General features: G+C 40.1%; 1 long non-coding RNA gene across 2 annotated transcripts; it reads left to right on the top strand.

Moving 5' to 3' along the window:
• The first annotated feature begins 835 nt into the window (after positions 1-835).
• LOC145444847 (uncharacterized) lies at positions 836-8,168 on the top strand. Of its 2 annotated transcripts, XR_013916807.1 has the most exons (4): positions 836-971; positions 1,212-1,362; positions 3,009-3,188; positions 7,986-8,168. It is a non-coding gene; the product is annotated as an uncharacterized LOC145444847 (long non-coding RNA). The 2 variants fall into 2 exon arrangements; XR_013916806.1 differs by lacking the exon at positions 836-971 and having other exon boundaries at positions 978-1,362.
• The last annotated feature ends 10,027 nt before the right edge of the window (positions 8,169-18,195 follow it).

Raw genomic sequence — 18,195 nt, 5'->3', positions numbered from 1 at the left:
TTTTCGATCTCACATACAACGCCAAGATCCATCTTCTCAAATCTTACACGACACAGGCCCGTCACTCACGCCATCGATTCCAAGCAGACCGCGCGTGGTCGGTATATGAGCGCTGCGTTATTTCCCGAGGCTACGCAATCCGTGATTTAATCACGCCGTGACTGCGTGATCTACGGATGCCCTGACCTCCTTACAAGATTGACGAATCACTTGATACTACTATTATTAGTTTATTAATTCATATTTTTAGCTGTTAATACACTTCATTACAAAATTTCCCGAGGGCCGAATTCACCAAGTGCCGAGTTCATCGGCAACCATCTGCCCACTTATAGCACGGCCCACTCCTAGGCTTTTTAAGACATGGCTATGCGGATCAGATGGCGAGGAGGAGCCTAGATAAACGGCCAACACTTCGGTAGGAATTATGGAGGCGACGTGATAGGCTCGAACCCGCAATTCATTGGTGTTTAGCTATAATGGACCGTAAAATGGCACCGTAGCATTTGACATTTCGTGTGGAAAATTGTGTTCGTTTCAGAACTTATCCGAAACTTTTATTCCGTCATAGATTGTATATGAAGAGCTTCTTGGAGGTACAGAACTTCAATATACAATTAAATAGTATATTCATATTGAAATGAACCCGAATATTTTCGGCTGACACTCGTCAGGGGTAATCGTCAGCAACTAGTAGAGAATTGGTAAGAACATTGTATATCAACAATCGTATCACAAAATATGACGTCACCAGCATGAAATTTCGAATGAGAGAGCGCTCAATGTACTATTTTTAGGTGATACACGAACTCCTTTTGTTGACAGAGTTTTGGTTGGTGTATATGATTGTATATGATAAAACGATATCGTAATTGATCCTAGAAGAATTCCAAAGCCACTCACCACAAAGGAGGATTTAAAGAAGTTTGATGACATATTGAATGAAAGCAAAAGCCTTTGCAAGAGATGTGGTATGTTGAATCTGTTTTGTTATTTTCAAATGCTTGCCGATAGCAGACGGTATATATAAACGTAAGATGTGGAAGCTATCAAGGTGTTATGTTTATTATTTTTAGAAATTCAGTCAGTCAAAGTGGACGATCGTATTGCTTGGATTATATTTAGGCTTATTTTAGCATCTTTGAGATGCAACTCTGAACGTGGACGGTCATGAACAGTCAACTAATTCTGTTCCTATATTGACATATCAGACATTTGCACTCGTACCGTTGGCGGCGACAATATTGGTCAGTCAGCAAAAAGCATCATGAAGAAGGTTGCCAGTCTGGTGAAATTATAGCAGAGTCGGAAAGAATGGGAAATACGCTTTCATCAACCTCCATTTGAACAAGATCACATATAGTAAGAGACATTCATGATATGCTGCAAATGTCACTGTGTTCTTTGTCTAGTCACCCTACTCATGTAACTATTGAGGCTTCATGCCAGGGTTGTAACCAAGTCACAAGGCTCCGAGTCGCAAGTCAATCTCACTTTTATAGTTTTGACTCGAGTCATTTTCAATTCACCACCGAGTCAAGTCCGAGTCCAAGTCAGCGAGCAGAGGGCCGAGTCCGAGTTATGGTATTATGACTCGAGCCAGAGTCATTTTGTTAGCTGCTCAGTTTCCAATTTAAGTCTTGTTAAACCAACTTTTTATATATTTTTTGTGATATCGAGTGGGTCGCATTTATAATATACGAATTTTCCTTACTTTTAGCAGTTTCTGGCCGCGTTTTCAAATACCAGTATCAATAGATGAAATCCCAATAGCGATTTGCTGTACTATTCTTTGAAATAATCATGAAATGTCGGTCTTGGCCGTCTGAGTCTCAAGTCATGCGCAATGAGTCGAGTCATTTCAGTACTTTGAGAAGATGACCTGAGTCAAGTCGAGTCAACAGAAAATCCTGACTCGAGTCAACCCTGCTTCATGCAATGAGCATTTACTTTGAAGATAAATAGTAATTAAATAACTGGTTGGTGGTACAAAATTTTCATACTGCTTTCAAAAGTACCTTCATGATAAACGTTATTGAAACCCGAAGAACTTTTCGCGTGCCTATTAAAGAGCTACCGGCACCATAAAGGAAGCAAAACAGAGTTGAATTCAAAACCAGATGGAGAATTATGACGCATTAATGTCGAATTTAGAAATAACATCAATGGAGCCAGGACACAGCAACAATGCAGTGCATAACAACGGTTGCGTAAAACAGTATGACAGCGTGACACAATTATTTAATTATTTATTATAGTGGTGCCACCGTAAATACTATTTTATTAAAATCCGAATTTTTCGATGGCAATAACTCCGCTTCCACTTGTTTGAATCGAACCAAATTTGATGAACATCGTTTCTATACATAACCTAACACTTTCATGGGGTGAACAGAAAATTTTCAAATTTTTTCAATTTATTTTTATATAATAAATAGAAACTTTCTTTTCCTGTAGCAATGCGGCTACTGGTTGGAATTGAACCAAATTTGGTGTGTAGGCTTGAATTAGGTAACCTAACAATTTTATCAAGTAGCAAGAACGATTTGAGAAAAAAAAGTCATTTTTTAAGAGCCCTAATGTCCATGTCAGAGAAACGTTTTAGGGTAGGCCTACTCACATGTCTCGCAGCGTTCTCTACATAATTGTCAATTGCGATACAAACTGTTCGCTTGTATTGGTTAAGCCATCCAACTTCGAATTGTAAAATGTTGGGAGTCTTGATATCAAATTTTTGAAAGGTGCAATTTGAGAAGATTTCGGAATCTGTCAAATTATACAAAAAAATTTAGCAAATTCTTTGACATATTTCATCCATTTGGGACTCGATCAACGTAAAAGAATTAGTAATTATTTTATACAATATATTGTATTTGTAGTTGAAGTATAGTAATAATTCTTATGGTTGCCGCACTTGTAACGATTCACGGCCATAACTGGAATAATTAGAATGATGTAACTTTCAAATTGTAATGCATTTTGCAACAACATTGTTCTCAATTTTCAAGGTGCTGACCATTGGAGGAAGAATCACCCTTAAGCCGGGAATTCACAATCCGTAAACGCGGCCGACTGTTTCTCTCCTCAAGAGGAAGGAAGAGAAAAAGGGAGCAGAAATAGCAAGAGTGTGACAAGTCGCGTCCATTCGCTTTAATGCGTATTTCCATCCGCGAAGCGCGAAGTAGTAGGTGGGAAAACTAATGGGCGTTTGGTTAGCGCTTTATAAGGTTGACTCCAGTGCTGTATTTGCTAAATGTTGCGGTGAAATAGGGGTGGTATCATTTGGTATCAATATTGACTATTAAAAGACCATTTGTTAGTGGTCATGGATTTGTTCGGCCAGTATGCAGTAGGGTTGGGACTTCGGGATCAAATTTGAAATCCCGAGATCGGGATTCCCCGGGATTCTCGCTTCTCAATCCCGGGATTAGAAAAGTAGTAAAACACACATACAAGCTACACAAACAACATTTTATTGACGCAAAAACATCAGAGCATCAAGATTATCATCGTTTAGACCAGGGGTCTCAGACTCAAATTTGCTCGCAAGCCAATTTCGTAGTTTCTGATGATGCGGCGGGTCACAGCATCAAATAGGGAGTCTACGGCCGCATTCCAGGGCATCGCCGTAATGAACTAGCTGGACACGTGTACAGCTAATGCGCATATTAGGATGTCTATGTTCATTTCTGCTGAGCTCTGGACTTATCTATTTAAACATAAAGGCTTGTTATACGCACCGAAATCGCGAGTGGTCACTGTTCATGTTATGGGTCTGTACATTGTCGCAAGAAGCGAGAAAATATCTTCACATTTGCTAATGAATTTCATTATTAATGTTCGTAGTTTTACATATTACCATCAAACATTTATCCTTTCTCAGTCCACATGGATGTGATATTGCTAAAAAATGTTTATCCTTCCTCAGCCCGTGTGATCAGATTCACCGGTAGAGTTGATGGATGGGGTGTTATCAAAATTTTAGGGCCTTCGGGTGGACCGTTTGTTAATAGTAACTATGTTAAATGCTGGTATTTCCTGACCTCCCTTCAGGATTGTCGGTATGTGATTCACCATTGTAATATTCACGAAAAAGTCATATTTTTAAATATTTGATTAAAAATATTGATGTGCATGGCATAAATTGGCGATATAATGAGTTAAAGACAGTTAGATACCATGCGAGAAGACATATCATCATCATCATCATCATTGGTTTATTAGCAATTTTATCAGTTCAATACACCACAAAAAAATGCGATACAATGAAAAAGACAGGAAGGTGTCGAAGCGACAAGGAGCAGTCTATGGAATCTGACACCCACCTTGGCCTAGGCGATGTAAAGAGGAGGCATGCACACTGAATGAAAGTAAAGAAGATAGTATAGAAAAAGAAAACGACAATAAATAGGGCGGCATGTCATGGGAAGCGAGATCGATAGGTCAGTCGTGGTCCGGTAATCTTGAGGATGGACTGTATTTATTTAGTAGTAATTGCTTGTATTTCGACTTGAATGTGGACATGCTCGTCGACTGTCGGATGGCCGGCGGGATACTGTTCCACACATCAGGTCCGGCATATTTGATAGAGCGATGATCTTTTCGGTCGATCATATGATATTTGGACGACGTGGACGCGCGTGTGTTGTACTTGTGCGCTTTTGATTCCGAGGTAAAGAAGTCATTGAAATATTCGGGGCAACGACCGCAGTGGAACTGATACATAAACTTGGCGATTTCTAGTTTCCGCATATCTTCTATGTTTAGGACGCCGAATCTCTTCAGCAGCGACTTGTTGGATGGGCAGCCAGGCCCCTTTGGGGCCCTAGCTATGATTCGGAGTACTTTATGTTGTAGTTTTTGCAGTGACTTGAGTGCAGTTTTACTGGCAGCCCCCCAACAGAGGATGCCATAGTGTAACTCCGATTGGATTAAGGATTTAAAGAGTATCAGAAGAACCCATGCTGGCATGAAGCGCCTAAGGCTGTAGAACAGGCCGCACTTCGGTGATAATTTAGTTTCTAGGGACTGAATATGACTCTTCCAGGACATGTTCGAGTCCAGTAAAACCCCGAGATATTTGGCATTATCTGTGTTGGAAACGGGCTGACCAGCGATATTAACGGTTAGGTTATGTTTTGAATTTACTGTCAGCAATTGCGATTTCGAGGCGTTTATGCAGAGGTTGTTCTGGGCCGTCCACTCATGGACTTTGGGCATTTGGTCACCAGTCAGGGCATCCAGCTCTGCCGTCGAAGATGCTGAAGAGAGGAGGTGAGTATCATCAGCGAAAAGTGTGGTGTTCAATGAAGAGGTTTCAAAAATGTCGTTGACATATAAGGTGAAAAGGACCGGTCCAAGTACTGAGCCTTGGGGCACACCACAGGTCACCAGGTGAGGAGAGGACAAGGTGTCTGAGATCGCAACCATTTGTTGGCGTCCAGTGAGGTAACTTTTCATGAGCTCAAGTTGTGGGCCCCGAAGTCCGTAGCGCGCCAATTTCGAGATGAGAATTTTATGATCTACGCAGTCAAACGCTTTTTTTAGATCGAGAAAAATGCTACATCCCACATTTCGCTTCTCTAAGATATCATAATACTGTTCGGCCACTGTTAGGAGGGCATGTGCGGTTTGGTGTTTGTTTCGGAAGCCAAATTGTTGAGGGGAAATGACAGACATTTTGGCGAGGAATGAGGACAGGCGGGAGAGGAGCAACTTTTCGAATACAACCCCGATGCATGGGAGAACGGATATCGGACGGTAGTTGGTGACATTAGTTCTATCCCCAGCTTTGTGTACAGGGACTACTCTGGCTTTTTTTAGATAGCTTGGGTAGACTCCATTTTCTATCATGAAGTTGAAAAAATGGGCCATATATTGACCGATATGCATGCTTATCATTTTTAAAAACCATGATGGGATTTGGTCATAGCCGTCGGCCTTGTGCGATTTCAGTTTGTGGATGGCTACTTCTACTTTGTATTTGGTCGTAGGTTCAAGCACAATTGACTGGGATATCGATCTCACCTCTGACCTGGCCGACACAGGTTTTGTAATAGAAGAAGCAATATTTGGGCCTACGTTACAAAAATATTCATTGAAGTGATTCGCGATGGCCGCCGGGTCTGAAAGTTTGTTTCCGGTATCCGAATTCACAATTTCCGAAACAGACTTATGGCCTTTTTTTCGATGTAGGTGAGAGTTAAGTCCTGACCATGTTTTTCGAGTGTCCTTTATGTGTCTGTTGAAAAATCTCTCATTGTACTTTGCTTTTGCCTTGGAAATGAGATGCACGGTGCGATTCCTGAAACGTCGAAATCTTTCTCGTTCATGTTCTGGGCAGTTCTTGGTGTCTAATCGGTTATGCCACCGGTTACGCTTACGGATAAGTTGAATCAGCTTTGTGGTCATCCACGGATTTCGCTTCAATTTTCTTTGACTTCTCGAAAGGCGCTGTAGAGGTGCAAATTGTTCCAGCAGTGATTTGATAGTAGACATAAACTCTACAAATTTTTCGTCAAAGTTGTTTATCGAGATGTGGGGGATGGCTGATGTTTTATATTGATTGAATGCGGCATCATCGAGCGCTTCTTCGTCCACTAACTCTCGTCGTCTGCAGAGGTGATATGTTTCAGGGGGCGTCCTTTGTTGTTCTTGTGATAGAAAACCAATATGGTTGTGGTCACTGATTTTTGCCGAAATGACAAATGGAATGATTTCCATGTCGCGCGAGTTGGTATATATGTGGTCGATCAAAGTCATTGACTTATCGGTTATGCGCGTAGGCTCAGTGATCATTTGGTAAAGACCGGCGGATTTGATGGCGTTGGAGTATGCGTTGCCTTTGTGTTTTAGAAGGTTATAGGCATCATGTCATCGTCAAAGCTGTCGCATTATAATTTCGCAGCTAGCGGGTATTTGACAAGTGATAGAATTTAGGTTTTTGGAGTGGTTTTAGAGGGAATGATAAGTTCTAAAATCCGAAATAAGATATTTTCCAGTTGAATATTGTCGAATACTTGAAAAAGGAAAATGCTGAAGCGGGCCGCGAGTTTGAGACCACTGTTTTAGATAATCAGCCGAGTTTGTGACACTGCTTTATCACAAAAATAAAAGAGATGGCACTGCGTAAGCCTTGCTAGATGCTGTTTACAAATCCCGGGATTTCATTCGTATCAATCCCGGGATCGGGATTGCATCAAATCCCGGGATCCCGGGATCGGGATTTCCCGGGGTCGCAACGATAGTATGCAGTAATTTCTGATGGTCACTTCCCGGGCTTCTGTTCTCTAACCCCTCATGATTGTTATTCTACTTCTAGTAAGACTGTCGATTCTAATGTTTTATCGTATCATTTGTCGGAGGTTTCGCTCGCTGTTTTTACAACGTTTTGCTCTCTGCTAGGTCAATTACTGACTGAGTATCACCACAGCCTAAGAAACTGCACTAATTCTCATTGTAATGTCTTGTTGGTTATCTTGCTGTCAATTCTAATAATTTGTTAATGTCCATACCAGTGCCGCCACTCAAATGTTTTGTTCTCTGTACACAATATTGTTAGGTCTTCAGCTTTCCAGGCAGAGTATCATTCCACTTTCTAGACTTGAGTATATATCTCTCCAACTAGCTGCCAAATTACTGATTCATTTGGATTGTTGAATTGATCATTTTTGACAGAATGTGAAGAAATTTTAGTCAATAATTATTTTTGTGTTAGTGGCTGTTTTCAAAGATTGCTGAAGTAGTCATCGTTGATCTTGATAATCAAGTAAAAGTGGCGGTTGTAGTCAGTTCTCTAGTCATATAATAATAAAAAATATAATAATAAAAACTTGAAAACTTGAGTGGAAATAGTCCAGAATCAAATCCATTTTAGTAAGTATGGGTGAAAAAAATGTAGGAGTCATTCGTTACTCGCTACCTCTGCCATTTTCGCAGTACGAATGTCTTAGCTAATAATCGTCATTTTCATTTTATTTCTACAGGGTGTTGAAAAGAAAACGCCAGAGGGATTATCATCATCAGACGATGAAACCTTCTGATTACTGACTGTTCTCATAGTTTCATTCAATGCTACTTGGCCCTTCAAGTAATTTCGTTCGTTTCATTTTTTACACCGGCATTATTTACTTGCCAATTCGTTTTGAATTAAATTACCGCAAATGTGATTAATATGTAGTAGATAATGTGGTGTGTGTGTGTGTATACGCAGCCGTGATCAGGTTATGCCCAGTGGTAGAAAACAGGTTATTATATCAGGATATTCTTTTAATGTAGGATCTACATTCTACTCACCATGTTTAAAGGCTGTAGCATCTGCATAATATTTACATTATTAAAGGACATGGAAAAGACATTGAATTGAGTCGACACAAAATCCCCCTTTGTACGACCTGCCGAGATCTAATATCTACTATATCGGGCTCGGCTTTCTACATCTTTGGTCTGTACTGTGTTTACTGGGGAAGGCTATTATCTATGGGTGGTTGTACCAAATATTTTATATTGTTTGAGTTATACCCGTTGACAGTTACAAACACGCCTCATCTAATGTCATTCCAGTATGCTCGCTTTTAAATCATCCTATTACATGCAGTCGTTAGCTGTGAGTCATCAGAAAATTGCTGTCGAGTACAGGAGTCAGTCCAGATATTGTAGATCTATTTTGACATTCGCTTATATGGAAATCCTACGAATTGCTAATATTGGAATATTGCACATCGGCAGCCGCATACCAAAGTTCCTAATGTATACCCATTGGACCCCAGTCGTAACTGAAGTAATTCGATATCATTTCGGATACCAAAAAGCATCAATCTGTAGCGACGCGACATCAGATCAACCGTTCTTTGTGCTCTGATTTGATTATTGCCAGTAACGAATTCCCCATTGTACGACTCATTCTAGATCGACTGGTCCATCTTTCATTATGCAGTAATATTGAACGTTATCCTATTTAGGCACATGTCTTCATATAATGGATTACTTTTCGACACGGCTATCTGGTTTTGCCACAAGTGCCTTATACCAACTACGCTCAGATTGTGAACGACAATGTATACTGTTAATACTAATACAAGTTCTTACTAAAGGGCTTGGCAAAATCAAATATACATGAGTGATTCGATCCCCAATCGAGTGTTACGCTCGAGTAATCTTGTAGCACTCATTTTTGTGTAGTGAATGACTAGAATAGTCATACATGCACAGAGGTGGTCAAAGTTGCCAAGAAAGCTACTCAAGTAGAAGTAGAAGTAGCGAAGAAAAAATCTACTCAGTTACTCAGTTAGTACTTCTTCTATAAGCAACCTAAAACTACTTGAAGTAGAAGTAAAATTGACTGACTTTAATTCTACTCAAGTAAGTAAGTAGTTGTGGAAACGATCGTAATTCGTTCGCATGGATTGTCAAAAGCTTCAAATTGAGCTATGCGAAAGGTGCAGAGCTCGATTAATATTGATGCATACCAGGAGGTATCCAATTTTCGACAGCATAAACATTTATCCGCACCATGGGATGAAAGTGATATTATTGATATGGAAATGCGATACTAATCCTCTGTTTACTTGAACTGCACGTTTTAGAAAATATCATGGTATGGCGCCCTCGTCCATATTATAAAGCCCGTAGTGTAGTCAAAGATCAATACGGAGAAGTTGTATAGGATACGATGTAAACACTTTGCGCGATTAGTATACGTTATTAATAAATATGGTGGATCGTAGAAATGCCATATTGTGCAGCTTTATGGCTGGAAATTAAAGGCATTACTACACTTGCTTTTATACTTCAACATTAGGGTTGTTCAGAATTGACCGACTTTCAAAAAGTCTAGGTTTTCAGTCCGTTTCCCATGCCTTATACCTCAAAAACAAATTCTGGCAACTTTTTTTTGTAATTCATTCCCTGCATCCGTGTGCACATTGAGCTGGAAGAATAGCAGCTGAAAATAGGGGATTCCCCTAAAATCTGAGTGTCACGATTTTACCTAGCCTAGTTAAAGCGACATATAACATGGATTTATGCAGCTGTTGCGGTTTGGAGTGCTACAAAACCCCACTATATAAGGCATTCCTAGTTCAGGATATCATTTCCATGTCCCACACTGCCTTAGAACTGCTCAAAACTACCTAAAACTAATAGTCATTTTGTTGGATCACATATCCTACTCCCCTCAAACCTACGCGGTACTGTTCATCAGTTCCCTGGATCCCCATGTGCAAGAATACAACTGTAAATGTAACATCCACTCACAGCCACATAATAAACATCACAGGAAACGAAAAAATAAGGCAAAGAAAGTGATCAACTTGGCAAAATATTATATAAATTAGGTGGATGAAATGGTTGCTTTCGAGAAATCTGCATATCTGTTCCGGTGATCTTCCACAGCTTGTAGGAGGCTCGCTCGCTGTTTTTTGTCATCCGTTATGAACGCAGCATAGTCGGTATTCAATTTTACCATACGCTCTGCTGCATCATTAACTACTTCAACAGTATTCACAAATTCTTGAGCAGTCACGAAATCCGGATCAGTATGCCATTCCGAAACTGGAAGACTCAACCAATCATGTTCCACATGTATAGCATCAAATAGAAACCACGATTCTGGCCCAATCAAATCGACCATACTCATTGACTCAGAGACAGAGTCAGAGATCAGACTGAGAGGCATACCTCTTCAGGGATTGGCATTTTAGCAGCCATCGCTTCCTTCAGTTTGTCAGGAATCTTTGGATTAGCCGAGAACATGGTAAATACCACCATTTCCTCTGTTAGATACCAATGATGTTTTCGTAATTTCTTGTATGCCACATCAGCAACAGTGAGATCGCATAATGAAAAGTTTTTCATGTCATGAAGGAATTTGAGATCATTCCAAGGTGCGTCACATGCAAAACCAGTTTTCAACCAAGCTGGAACATAAAACAAAGCTATGAATGTATTGATTCGTTCTAACTTTTCAATGAACTCTTCAGAATAGTCCATTTTCTCACTCCACATGAACATTTTTTGACAATACAGGACTTGACTCATCCATCTAGCGCTATGAGTAGCACCAGGCTTGCGAAAACGATGATCAACATATTTGTCATCCAAAATCGCCAAGGTGCCTGTTGCACATTCTCTGTAGCCATCTCTTATCAAGACTTCTTTCTGCTTTCCATCATTGGGTTTCATCAGTGGAATTATTTCTTGCTTTGCTTCATCAGCTTTCATCGCCAACCAGCTGCCTTCAATAAACTTCAGCGTTTTATAGTTTCTTGATTTATCAATATGTTTCCACTTCTTCTTGAAGGTATTAAAATCCGTATTTTCAGGGCCTGTGGTTGTCGATCCAAACAAACACTTCCAAACCTCTCGAATGACCAGTTCATAAATATGATGGCGACAGGCATTGTAGAAAACTTTCCTGTTAATCAACTCTTCAAGTAACGGAACCGCACCTTTGTTTTTACCAGTGTTTGAGGATGTTGTGTCAAACACAAGAGCTCTAACAGATTATGTTAAATTCCAAAGTTCCAGCAGTTGAAATGATGCATCAGCCTGTGCTTTTCCTGTAGCACTTTCCAGAGTTTGAATGCCAAGAAGTTTCCCTTTCTTAAATGGGCCGGAATACGCAGACGATGCGAGCACTGCCAAGGCCTCAAATTGATATCCTAGACGACTCTTAGAGAGCTTTCCATCCCAGTGCAATGCAATGTGCTCTGGTGGATAGGTGTATAAGATAGATTCGGAAAATTTCAAACGATTTGCAATGCGTCGTCGATAGGTCCCAGATCTTGAAAGATGGAAGTCATTAGGGTTGCCATCGCAAGCTTTAATCAGTGCTGCAGTTATCATGGTGGCGGCATTATCACTGACTTTCAAGCGATCAAAAACCTGGCATAGGTCTTCGTCACTGAATAGGTTTACAGGAGCTTTTAGAGTCACAAATTTAGCGGAATGACCAGATGTCGACTGTGCAAGTTCAAAATCAGTGCTGTGAGAAGTGTCAGCTACCTGTGAAGATATAGATGAGCTCTCTGTAAATTCACCTTCGCTACTTGATGCTGGTGCAGACTCTCTTTCACTCATGGTCCGTCTCTTTTGTTTCATGATTTTCGCTTTCAACACTTCATCTTTGCCACCGATCGTTGCTAATCTCGGACCCCTTTGATCCTGATAAAATGCTGTGTCTTCACGTTTTTTATCGTCAGAAAGAAGTCTACTTGCTTCAATTGTCGCTATCGCGTCAGGGGCTCCTATATCCCATAGCTTACTCAGTTTGGCTTCAAAGTCGCTTTGTTTTTTTGATACATATTGCCGGCCTGCAGTGACAGCCATTGTTTCCATACTGTTTCCAATCTTTTAGTGGCATTGACTTTTGTGATAGTGTTTATGCCAACAAGTAACCAAAAACCGATCACTTCATCTACTGCGATCTGGATGTGTGACTTGACTGGTTCATTTTTTAAAAATGAATGCTCTCTCAGGTGTAGCACATATTGCATAACTTGCCTTAGAGTGGGCAACTTCGATCCCGTAATGGCTTCCTCAGATGGCCCAACTAAGAAATGCTGTGTCTGCGATCGTGTTCTTCAAGTTTTCTTCGGTACTGCTTCACTAGATGACGATTTTCTTTTTTTTCAGACATTTCGCACTACAGCTAATCCTAGAAAAACAGATATACATAAACTCTGTCAAGCAACAAAGAATAGTGGAAAACATTTCAGTTCTTTTAGAGTTTTAGGTCGAACACATACTACATAACTTGCACAGGAGTAGCCAGATTAGATCTAGTTATAGATTTTCGAAGATAGTTATTCCTAAATTGGAAAAACTCATACCAGTATATTGATATCTTGGGATATAACAAAAAATTTAGAGCAACTGACTGGCGGTTTTCCCAAGTCACTGGAATAGACATTTGCAAGCTTTGTTTCTATCCCAGTAGAAAGGAAAAGAGTATCAGATCTATTATATCAAATATTGTGTATACTGCTATAATACTATGTTCACTAATCACGCGCTAAACTCGCTAATAGCATGACTCAAAACGCCGCCTGATAAGTCCTGCACCTCACTCGTAAACACAGTCCATCAACAACAAAGCAGCAAGGCACCTGACTAATCAATGATCCCCGTTTCAAGGCCGTGCTCAGCGCTTCATCAGCGCTAGAACATACGCGTCACGTCAATGAGAACACACGCCATTCCTGTCGAGTCACTGACAACGGGGTAATCCCCTAATTCCGAAGAAATTTTTAGCTGCATGAGAAAACGGCAATGTGCACACGGATGCAGGGGATGAATTACAAAAAAAAGTTGCCAGAATTTGTTTTTAAGGTATAAGGCATGGGAAACGGACTGAAAACCTAGACTTTTTGAAAGTCGGTCAATTCTGAACAACCCTATTCAACATGTATGTTATCCAGAAAAAAGGACTGATACTAATTAGAACTCAAAGTATGATACTGGGAATTGAAAGTGAAATAGAAAAATACTACTTCTAAAAGCGGAAAATATATTTCATGTTTTTCGTCCAGAAAGTTTCAAAGGTGGTATGCTAAAACAGGTCTAAAACTTAAAAAAATCCGAGTCCCCTTTTCCAGATTAGGTACAATTTGATAAGTAAATGTTAGATTGCGAAACATCAGTTTCAAACGTTATGATCAGCCATATATGCTGTGATGAAATATTTCATATCGGCGACAATCCGGTGTGAACGGAACCAAGCAACCCGCTACCTAAATTATAATATCCGATACTTTCGTGAAATCATACTGGTTACTCCATATCCATTGCGCGAAGCGCAACGAAAACTCAGGGGTTTACTCAACTTTTATGAAAATTAAATGTTGATACCCCGTGAAAACAGTCCCGAAATTCCTCAGGCTATCTTCCTGATTGGAGGATTAAGCTACTTCTACTTGACAAACTGAAAATAGCGAAAGTAAGTAAGTAGACCACAAAATAATACGAAGTAGAAGTAGAAGTAGCGCAAATCAGATATACTTGAGTAAGTACCAGAAGTAGAGGAAAACTACTTGAGTACTTCGATAAAGTAGAAGTACTTCGTTACTGACCACCTCTGTATGTACATCTTTCATGCGACAGAAACGTGAATATATATAAAAAAAATTCGTTATTCCTTAGCGTACTCATTTTATGGCGCTCTCGAGACATGCTACGGGTCGATCACTGCCACAATGTTGATTCTATGAGAATGTATTTCCTTCTTCTATGTATTTCGGATGCAGTGGTACGCCAAGTTGGGGTTGAGGGAACCTACAGTGGCAAACAAGGTCGAAATTATAATTCCTGTAGAGCGGTGGTTCTCAACCTTCATGTCTTCCCGGACCCCTATCGGACCGTTACGAACCTCGTCGTCCCCCGCAACTTTTAGGTCATCGACATCCACCAGAAACAAAATGACTTTTCTATGACTTTTCTTGAAAAATAGAACACTATACGTAGAAATTACGACTATTTTCAGAGCGAATTCTGCAGCTAATTCGTGGTCGTGTTTTGAAAATAGGTTGACATTGTTGTTGTTGTTGTTTATTTAATTTAAACATTTCCCGTTTATCGCCTGACTAGCTGCATTTTCCATTTCCACAGAGATAAGTGCTGGCGAATGTAATATTACCGCGTAAAGCCTCTGACCAAACCTTTAGCTATGATCGCAACATACATGGCACTAAAATTGACAAACATATTTATTACTAAATTGTTCACGTCCGCCATAGTCATTTTTATCCATACCAGCTCATCTTGTAGTTATTCTGGAGTAGTATGATTATGTTTGTCACAGGAGAAAATGGATCCGCTGCGAGGTTTCAAATCCTATATTTGTACAGATAAGGAAAGACTTCATTAGTTTTTATTTCAAATGACTGTTCACTAATTCGCTGAGACTGAAAACGTACAATCCAGAATGTTTTGCAAAGATTTCGAAGTCATTCTGATTGAACTTACTACTTCAACTCTTTTTTTTTCACAAAACCCAACAAAACATTTCTAAAAGGCCTTAGGTTTGTATCAGTAGGCTATTGGCAATTAGGCAATTGAAATGAACTTGGAGAGTAAGATAATTCATCCCAGACCGACATTCTGATGGGACTAATGAAGTTTCAGTAGTCATGGAGCAAAACTGCCTCGTGGTTTGACGACAGTTTAAAAAAAATGTACAAATTATGTTTTCGGTCATCTTGCAATTTAAAAGGTTTCGCGGACCAGTGAAATCAGCATTTGCCATGATATTCGATTTGGATTCAATATTCTACTCGCTGTGACAGACATAGTTCCCATCAACATGAAGGCTATAAATAGACAAAGAACAGGACACGTGCGCATAATGTAGGCCTATGAATCGTCATAGCTGGTGAAAAACATGCAGGAGGGAAGAGTCGTATGTAGTTCTAGTTATAACCAACTCAATTTTTTGCGAGTTTATTTCCATCCCCGACACAACCATCGACGGCGGGATGTACGGCACGTTGTAGGAAACAAAATGACCAGTTCTGCAGCCAAACTATATGAAATGATTCTTCATATCTGACTCGAATCCAATATACACTGAGCGTAATAGTATAGATTTCCGCTAACCTTTGAGTAAGCTATTCGTAAGTAGTATAGTAGATCGCTCGCATGCGGCTATGGGGTTCTTATAGGTGCGGTGGCACGGTGCCGAGAAACTCGTGGTGGCACGGTGACCCTTATGTCTTATGGCTGCGGCGGCACGGTGCCATTGTGTCTTATGGCGGGGGTCGCATGTTTACCTTTTCGGGTATAGGCTGCGGCGGCACGGTGTCGCGAAAACTCGTGGTGGCATGGTTACCTTTTCAGGTATAGTCGCGGTGACATGGTGACCTTTCAGGTAGAGATGATTTGACTAACGTTGTGGGTATAGGCGGCAGCGACACGGTGTTGAATATGTATTAGGTATAGTGAATAGTCACGTGATTGACTCTTAGTTAATGTGTATACCTCAAATTATTATATATGACCAATTTGAAGTAATCCCAACGTTTACGGCGAGTGCGACAATGATATATCGTTATTCTTATGGATGCGGTGACACGGTGACGTAGCTGATATAGACGCGACATGATAACGTTACAGTATAGGGATCGCGGTGCTACTTAAAGACGTCGTAGTTGAGTCGCGACAAATGACCGATCGTGTTCTAAGTCTTTCCTCGCTATTGATTCCTACGTAACCTGAATAGTACTTTCAGATCGGATTATTCGCACCTTGTATACCGCTGTTTCACACCTACAGAACAATCTGCTGTTCACAACCACAACAAGAATCACAAGTATACACATTTATACACTCGTTGAATTTATTACTCTGAAATCAAACTCTTCACAAAAGCACGCACAATCATATCATTAACTTTTTTATCATCGCCAAAATAATTCTAGTATTCCTTGGCTGAAAACCCTTGAGCTCTTTTTATCAAGAATGCTATAGCATGATCTCCACACACATCTGAAGTTTTACTCTGTAATTGTTTCCCAGTCACGGAAAATTCATCCGGCTCCAGGAATTCGATTATCTGGTGTTTTGGTGGTCCGAAACCTAGCGAATCATGAAAGTGAGTATCGTCATCTCTGTATATAGACAGCCAGTGAGACCCAGGCAAACTCGACTCGTCGTAATTAATGATGATAGCGAATTTTCCGCTAATTGGTTTCTTCGGTAACTGGTCTACTGGATAAGTTCCTAGATATAGACTTTGTGTGTCAGGGTGGTTATAGAGAATATCATTGATCTCAGATGTATTCATATTTCGACGACTTGTCTTTTTTGATTCAACTGTAGAAGATGTTGAAACTCCTTCAAACATAACAAGGTTACGGAGGTTGGTAAAGGTTTCGATGTAGTCCAAACCAGATGCACAGTTCCTGTCTTATGAAGTTGATAACATCCCAAACTATTATCGGGTGTCAAATCAAACACAAAAAGAGTGTATCCATTAACATAATCTTTGCGTGAAATATTTAAAGGTGCCTCGGATTCCCAGCGACCTGTCTGAGAGAATAGTGTCATATAACCTTCGAGTCCGCCGTGTTTATCAAAATCGAAATGAAATTCGCGTCCGTTAATTTGACGCTCATCCACACTTAACGAAAGATTTTGAACATCAAAGTGTTTAAAGTTGAATGGATTTTTGGCTCGAACACCGTTAAATGTCGTGGTCTCGACTAAACCAATTACGATCTTCTTTGGCATGGTACCGCTAACTAACTCTCTATCAATTTTAGACAAGCCTGCCGCGAATGTATGAGTCGACATTTGTAAGCGTATCCAGGGATACTTTGCAGTATTCTTCTGTAGTACAGACTTGTGTGCTAAGCTTACACTTTCAGCGATCTTCATCTGTTTGACATACACTTCCATTTCGAGTAAAACAATTTGCACATCCTCCACATCACCGAGCAGACAGAAATTATCTTCGTTACGTGTAAATTTCAATTTCATGTCGACATTATCCAACATACATCTAGACTGTTCAAAAAGACCCATTCGAATTTTTCCGATCAACTCTAGCGGGGTGCTGTTTTTGGTAAGGTCTTTTCCTTTATCATATCCAGTATTCGCTGCACCAAGAACATCCATAGAGCCAGCGACATCCTTATAAAAACCTTGTCCTTGCACAAAACTCTCCGAGGCGCCGTGAGTATCATTCAACAACCGAGAGATATAAGCTTTGTACGCATGACAATTATCCGAATTTGTGATAACCTCATTTGAAATAGTTACATCGATTTGTTTGAAAAGAGAATCCATCATGTTATTGACAAGACCCACTTGCGTATCATTTGCTAAATCAGATCCATCGCGTTTAGTGAGCTTCAAACGTAATCTCAAGAATGTGTTTTGTAGATCCATATATCGATCCGTCCTTGGTAATTGTACTTCCATGACATTCCCTAAACTATGGGGTTTGACGACGACATATTGTGATTCCTCAATACTGGTTTGCGTGTGGGGTATACTAAATATGTTTAATCCGGAGTTATGACATTCTCTGGAACCCGCGTGCATCAACATAGTTCTTAGTCGAATATATCCTGCTGTTTACGACGACGTTTGGATGAAGTGTTCTTTGACTTTGTTTTTTTCCTTTTTATAGCCTTGGGGGTTAAAATTTTATCAATCACTCGACCGCCAGCTTGTTTACTTCTCTTGACAACACTAGAC

Source organism: Botryllus schlosseri, chromosome 8, assembly GCF_051294905.1.
Source record: "Botryllus schlosseri isolate E-star chromosome 8, Bs_hap1, whole genome shotgun sequence".
Classification (NCBI taxonomy): Eukaryota; Metazoa; Chordata; class Ascidiacea; order Stolidobranchia; family Styelidae; genus Botryllus; species Botryllus schlosseri.
The sequence above is the reverse complement of the archived record's forward strand: the minus strand, read 5'-3'. Positions and strand labels throughout refer to the sequence as shown.